This window comes from Brachycentrus maculatus, unplaced genomic scaffold (genome assembly GCF_059751285.1).
Source record: "Brachycentrus maculatus isolate JH-2025_06_01 unplaced genomic scaffold, ASM5975128v1 h1tg000120l, whole genome shotgun sequence".
Classification (NCBI taxonomy): domain Eukaryota; kingdom Metazoa; phylum Arthropoda; class Insecta; order Trichoptera; family Brachycentridae; genus Brachycentrus; species Brachycentrus maculatus.
In genome coordinates this window covers 822519-829596 of record NW_028280873.1, presented here as the reverse complement: position 1 = coordinate 829596, position 7078 = coordinate 822519, and the positions used below count along the sequence as shown (strand labels likewise).

Here is a 7078-nt window from a genome sequence, read left to right as displayed (position 1 = left end):
AGAGACATCTATTGGTAAGATGAAAAGAAGTTTTTTATTAAAATATTGATATACATATATCTTCAATAAAATTCCAGCAAGATATTTATCATTTTAAAGTTTCTTATACTGTTTTTTACACACTACTCAAATTCTTGGAAGTTCTGTATATACGAACCAATTTAGAAACCTTGTTCTTGAATCACTAGAACTTCAATAGAGACATCTATTGGTGAGATGTAAAGAAGCCTTTTACTAAGCAGAAACTCTTATATTAGTATGTTAGGTCCGAATCCTGGATTATAATCACACACATGAGAAACGCCAGAAAATACTATTTTCATTTTTATTATTTAAGCTTATAATTTGACCAGACAATTTATTTACAACATTTTGAGTGTGTCCAAATACTTGTTCACGAAATCTGGATTATCTCCAATTACAGGAGTTATTTTCATATTATTTTTTGACATCTCAAAAAATAATATGAAAATAACTCCTGTAATTGGAGATAATCCAGATTTTGTGAACAAGTATTTGGATACACTCAAAATGTTGTATCTTATACTGATTCAACTACGAATAGTATCCGGGGTGCCTAGTTTGGTAAGCAGATATGCGAAGTGTCACAATTCTAATATATAATTTATAAATTAGTGAGTGGCTTAAACGGTGACACTCACCCATGTCTAAAGAAACGCTTCTGGGCGCAATTAGCCTCTCAAAACAAATGATTGTACTTTTACAACTTCTTTTATTCGTCCGCCGACAAACTCACGACACAATTGTTTAACTTTGCGTGTATCGTAATGTGCGAATTTGATGCACGACACACTAAATCTAAAGTAACACTGCCACAAACATGTCGCTCACTCCTTTCAACAACGTCATATATCAAAAAACTTGATTTTTCATGAGATCGTATTTAATGTTTTAAAATAAAATGAAATGTATTAAAAATAAACATCAAGCCACTTATTAAACTTTTTACTATGCAACAGATCTTTTTAGGTAAAATCTGACTGTTTTTTCTCCATTTAAAAAATATTCAGTATATTTAAAAAAATAATTAAGCAATACCTTTTCTTCAAAATGCAAAAACAATACTTTCTGCCCTGTAGCGGGTAAATATTAAGTTAAAAATATGCCGCTTTTTCTGGGATATAGTACATTTTCTGGGCATTCCGAAAACATGCACAAATGAAAATTGACTTTTTTTTATATTTTTTTTCATTTGAGTGAGCGGTGTGATCTTACTAATTTAATTATTGATATCTGTTAATCACCATTCTACCCATTTTGTCATCCATATTACACAAATTTCAATAGTCGTATATCGTAGTCGTACAGGAGAAAGTAACCAACTAACAAAACGTGAAATGTTCAGGAGGGCCATTTAAATCACTTTTGCTTGGCAAGAAAAAATTTTTTTTTTTTTTTTAGATGGGAATTGCATTTATTATTTACCTTGCTTATTATGTACAAGGTTTATAGATCATTTAGTGGATTTTTGTTTCTTCTAGCTAATTAAATATGTTTTAATTTGAATCTGTGTTGGGAACAGGAGGGATCATCTAGTGTGGGTCAAATAGGAACTTCTCTGCATTTGCTCATTGCTGGGAGGAAACCACGTAAAACTCCTCAGGAGAAGGCGGACTGTTGACTGTCATCAGCAGACCTTCCGTTCCACTAGAAGAGGGTTCGGCATTTTGTGTCCTACTTTGGTTTATGTTACCAATGTCCTTCACTATTTTTATCATGTATGATACTACCTCTCGTGACAATTCCTTATGAACTATCACGGATTCGATGTTGGATAGATCCTCACCCAGGCTCCTGCAACGCGCCTCCAGCTGTTGTCTTTGAAAGCTGAAAAGGGGGCAAAGCATCAACAGGTGAGGGACATCTTGAGGTGTCTCATCATCACACGTACAGCTGTCGATCTCGGAGATCTTGAAACGATGTAGGTAGCTCATGAACCCACCGTGACCCGTAAGGATTTGAGTGAGCTCAAAGCCAGGTTTCTGCAGTCTCCTGAAATCAAAGGCATGGAAAATGGTTGGTAAGAACATTTTGGTTACCTTTCCGGTGGTTTCGTTCAAATATCGATCGTTCCAGAGTTGGAGGGTCCTGCTTCTAATTTTCCTTTTGGAAAAACTTAGCGGGAAGTTGGCATAGTCAGGGGCAGTCTTCTTGAGTGTTGCCTCCCGGGCCTTTTCATCCGCCTTTTCGTTCCCTAGGATACCGCAGTGACCCCTTATCCAGCCGATATACACATTCTGGTGTCTGCATCTTAACTTTTGAATATCTGTTCTGATGTCCATGACAATAGGGTTGATCGAATTTCGGTCCGCTATTGCGTGGACGCCAGATTTACAGTCTGTCAGGATCGTTATCTGCTTCCATCTGTTTGGGGGTTTTTTCAAAACATAAAACAAGGCTTCTTTGATCGCATAAAGTTCCGCCTGGAACACAGAACAGAAGTCGTCGAGTTTCAACTTCCTCGAAGGCAGCTCTCTCACGCCATCGAAGGGTACAAAAGCTGCACCTACTTTGCCGTTCAAGAGACTACCATCGGTGAAGATCCTCAACTCTTCCTGCAATGTCCCAGGTAGAGTCTGGTCATCGTAGCCGTGATCTATGGAAAGTCGTTCAGCTGGATGAGGGAGGGAAAAGTAGTCTCCGACTCCCTGGTAGAATCTGTCTTCCAAAAGCAAGAAAATAAACATCAATGCAGTTAGTAATTTTTAACAAGTCAATATATTATACTTCCAAGTTGAAAATCGCTTTGGATTTTTTTCAGGGCAATAGTAAGCTAGTAAGATATCAAACAGTCAATAATCACGTTTTGATATAAAAAAATGCACTTGGCTACTTCTCCTGTATGACTACGATATGTTTATGGTTATTTCAATGACAGAAACGCTTCACATTTTCCGTATAAATTTCATGGAAAACATCTATGATTGAAAATTGTATGTTACCCTCAAAATATGTGTAACAACATAGTCGAAGAACAAATTCCTGTTACCTAACCTAACCTTACCTCAAAAAATCTTTTCAACTGTGTTGAGTTATCAACATAGTTGAAAAACAAATTCCGGCAACCTAGCCTAACCTCCTCCGCCTCCGTGGTGTAATGGTTAGCGTGTTTAACTGCCGTGCGAGTGGGCGGGTTTGATTATCAGAGGGGAGTGAAAAAAAATAAAAGTGATGTTACACATTAATATTTATTTAATATAACCCTGGACTGGTCCCTGAAGCGCAGGAGTGATCACCTTGCCTTCGTGTAAGTAACAATCAATATAACACTGCGTCAATATGCACCCTGTGCACCATTGGGTGCGAATAAGGGTTAGAAGAGGAAGAAGAACCTTACCTAACCTCAAACAATCTCTTCAACTGTGTTGAGATATCAATATAGTTGAAGAACAAATCCCTGCAATTCCACTTCGACTGCATCCACAGTCAATTCAGGAGTGGCAACTATGCTAGGGTTGGGACCTATGCGCACATGTACCTCGACGCTGTCATTGAGTACCTATCTGCCGAGTTGTTAGAGATGTCCGGCAACGATACCAGAGACAACAAGGCCAGGTTCACGCCTCACCATCTGCAGTTGGCTATCCACAATAACGGAAGCTCAACAAGCTGCTCTCCGGTGTAACCATCGCTCGGGGAGGCGTCCTGCCCAACATCTTGGCCTCGCTTTAGCCCAAGAAGACTGAGAAGAAGGCGTAATAATACGTTGGATCCTCTTTTTTCCCCCAGAATTCACTTACTCTACGTCCCAAGACTGATTGATGACGTTTTATTGTTTTATCTGTAATTATCATCAGTATATCATTATCCACGTCTTTATAAGCGCCCTTGAGGTAGTATTTCACGAAAGTGGCAATATATAAATTATTATAAACAACTCTTAAATAAAAGGGTAAAATCTAGCATTTAAAATGTTACAACAATATATTTTGTGTATGTATCCGTATTTTGTTACCGTAGAACGGGGCTACTTGAACTTTCATGTGTTACTTGAGCCCAGTTTAAAAAAAATATATATCTCTATTTGGTCTACAATAATGAACGTATCGACATAATTCATTGTTTCCCTGACAGGTGACACTTATTGTCACGATATTTCGATCGATAATACGATCTAAATATTTATTTTGTACTGGGCTCAAGTAACACATCAAAGTTCAAGTAGCCCCGTTCAACGGTACATAGAAAGACGCATGTATTTTTTGGTAAAAGTTTACAGATTTTGCTATTCAAATATTAATTTTGTAAATTTTTGTCCCCCTTCATAGTGGCCATGCTGGAGATCTCAGGTTCGATTCCCAGGGGTCAAAATAAGTATAAGAGTTTTATCACTCTAATATTTATTAAATACTACCCTGGACTGGTATCTGCAGCGCAGGATTGATCACCTTGCCTTCATATAATTAACAATCAACTTAACATTACTTCAATTTGATACAGTGCCCTATGAATAATTGGGTGTGGATAAGAGTCAGTAGTATTACTATATTTATTGATATGTTTATTTATTACACTTACATTTGAATACTACTCTGGACTGGTCCCTGAAGAGCAGGAGTGATCACCTTGCCTTCATGTAAGTGATGAGCAAGATAACACTGCGTCAATATGATGCAGTGCCTTACGCAAAAAGTTGGGCTCCTACCTGACCTAAGAGTCTAAATATTCAAAATCTAGGCTTTCGGATACTTCATAACTTTCAACTGTTCTTCTCAGATATATTTTATAATCTACCTCCCTGTTATTATTTGTGGGGTTGGTTTCGTAATCCTGGCTCTCGTTGAGGCTGTATTTTGGGAGGATGTTCTTCTGTCGTGGTCACGGTAAGAACGTCTTTGCTTATGTTTCTTAATCAAATTAATTCAAATTATTATTAATATATTATTAATATTAATAAAGGTTTTGAATTGATCCATAATGGTAAAACGTAAAACCCGATAAAACGTATTAAACATTACCCTGGACTGGTATCTGCAGCGCAGGATTGATCACCTTGCCTTCATATAATTAACAATCAATTTAACATTGCATCAATTTGTTACAGTGCCCTAAGAATCATTGGGTGTGGATAAGAGTCAGTAATATTACTATATTTATTGATATGTTTATTTATTACACTTACATTTGAATACTACTCTGGACTGGTCCCTGAAGAGCAGGAGTGATCACCTTGCCTTCATGTAAGTGATGAGCAAGATAACACTGCGTCAATATGATGCAGTGCCTTACGCAAAAAGTCGGGCTTCTTCCTGACCTGAGAGTCTAAATATTCAAAATCTAGGCTTTCGGATACTTCATAACTTTCAACTGTTCTTCTCAGATATATTTTATAATCTACCTCCCTGTTATTATTTGTGGGGTTGGTTTCGTAATCCTGGCTCTCGTTGAGGCTGTATTTTGGGAGGATGTTCTTCTGTCGCGGTCACGGTCAGAACGTCGACTTTTTTAAATGTTTAAAAAGGATTGTGAAAATAAAACAAAGTAACTATGTATTTAATTTTTTATTGGAAAAATAAATATTTTTCATTGTGTTACATTTCAAAAATAAGAATAAAAACCTCAGTATTCTCGATATTTTGAAAGTAGTTTTATTGTTAGTTTTTTTTTTTAAATCAATACATGTGGTAATATTAAATGTAGTTTAAAGCACAAATTTTGAGTTAAATAATTACTTTTTTTAATTAATGTTTTACTTAGTAAATACCACTATTTCTTAAAATCTACTGTGACACGTGTTTCGATGCATTCCGCATCATTTTCAAACACCGTATGTGAAGCTAATTCTAAACTTTAGAGTTGGGTCCTTGGGACGTTGAAGGTTGAAGAGGGGGTAGTAGCTGTTTCTTATTTTTATTTATTAATTAAATTTTTATTTTTATTTTTATTTCTTATCAGAGGGAACATAGACAAAAGGGGGGAGGCTTTAGTCATTGTCATATTGTTAATTATGGGTTTATTGTTATTTATATTCTTATGAATTTCTATTGTTTCAAAATGCTGCAGTTTATGGCTTTTCGTATTGATTATTTTTAGGATTTCTACGTTGTTGTGGTTAAATTTGTGATCATTATCTATTAAATGGTTAGCGAATTCCGAAAAATTATTATTTCTCAAACATAATTCATGTTCCCTGATTCTTGTTTTGAATTTTCGGGAAGTCATACCAATATACGAGCTTCCACAGTCGCAGTTTAATTTATATATGCCACTATTGTCCAATATATTTTCAGGATTATTTTGTGTTTTAAAGATTTTAGTTAAATTATTTTTTGTGTAAAATGCTGGTTTTATATTATTTGGGAATTTTTTGGTAATTTTATGTGATGTTTTATTTATGTAAATGATTCTTTTCCAGTTGGTTTTTACTTTTTCACTATACGTATCGGCTGAGTAGAGAAATGTTTTTGTTAAAATCTTTTTATTTTTACGCGCCAATATCGCGTCTATTATATTTGGGTTATAACCGTTATTGTAAGCAATTTGTTTAATTGTATTTATTTCTCTTTTGAACTTATTGTCATTTAATGGGAATTGTAGTGCTCTATGGATCATGGAGTTAAAGCTAGCTAGTTTATGATTAAGTGGATGGGCTGAACAAGAGGGAATTACAGTATCTGTATGTAATTCCCTCTTGTTCAGCCCATCCACTTAATCATAAACTAGCTAGCTTTAACTCCATGATCCATAGAGCACTACAATTCCCATTAAATGACAATAAGTTCAAAAGAGAAATAAATACAATTAAACAAATTGCTTACAATAACGGTTATAACCCAAATATAATAGACGCGATATTGGCGCGTAAAAATAAAAAGATTTTAACAAAAACATTTCTCTACTCAGCCGATACGTATAGTGAAAAAGTAAAAACCAACTGGAAAAGAATCATTTACATAAATAAAACATCACATAAAATTACCAAAAAATTCCCAAATAATATAAAACCAGCATTTTACACAAAAAATAATTTAACTAAAATCTTTAAAACACAAAATAATCCTGAAAATATATTGGACAATAGTGGCATATATAAATTAAACTGCGACTGTGGAAGCTC

The 7078-nt window shown here is 35.1% G+C and overlaps 1 pseudogene; it reads left to right on the top strand.

The window, feature by feature from the left end:
- The first annotated feature begins 2874 nt into the window (after positions 1–2874).
- On the top strand, positions 2875–3720 carry LOC148309604 (histone H2A-like; annotated as a pseudogene).
- The last annotated feature ends 3358 nt before the right edge of the window (positions 3721–7078 follow it).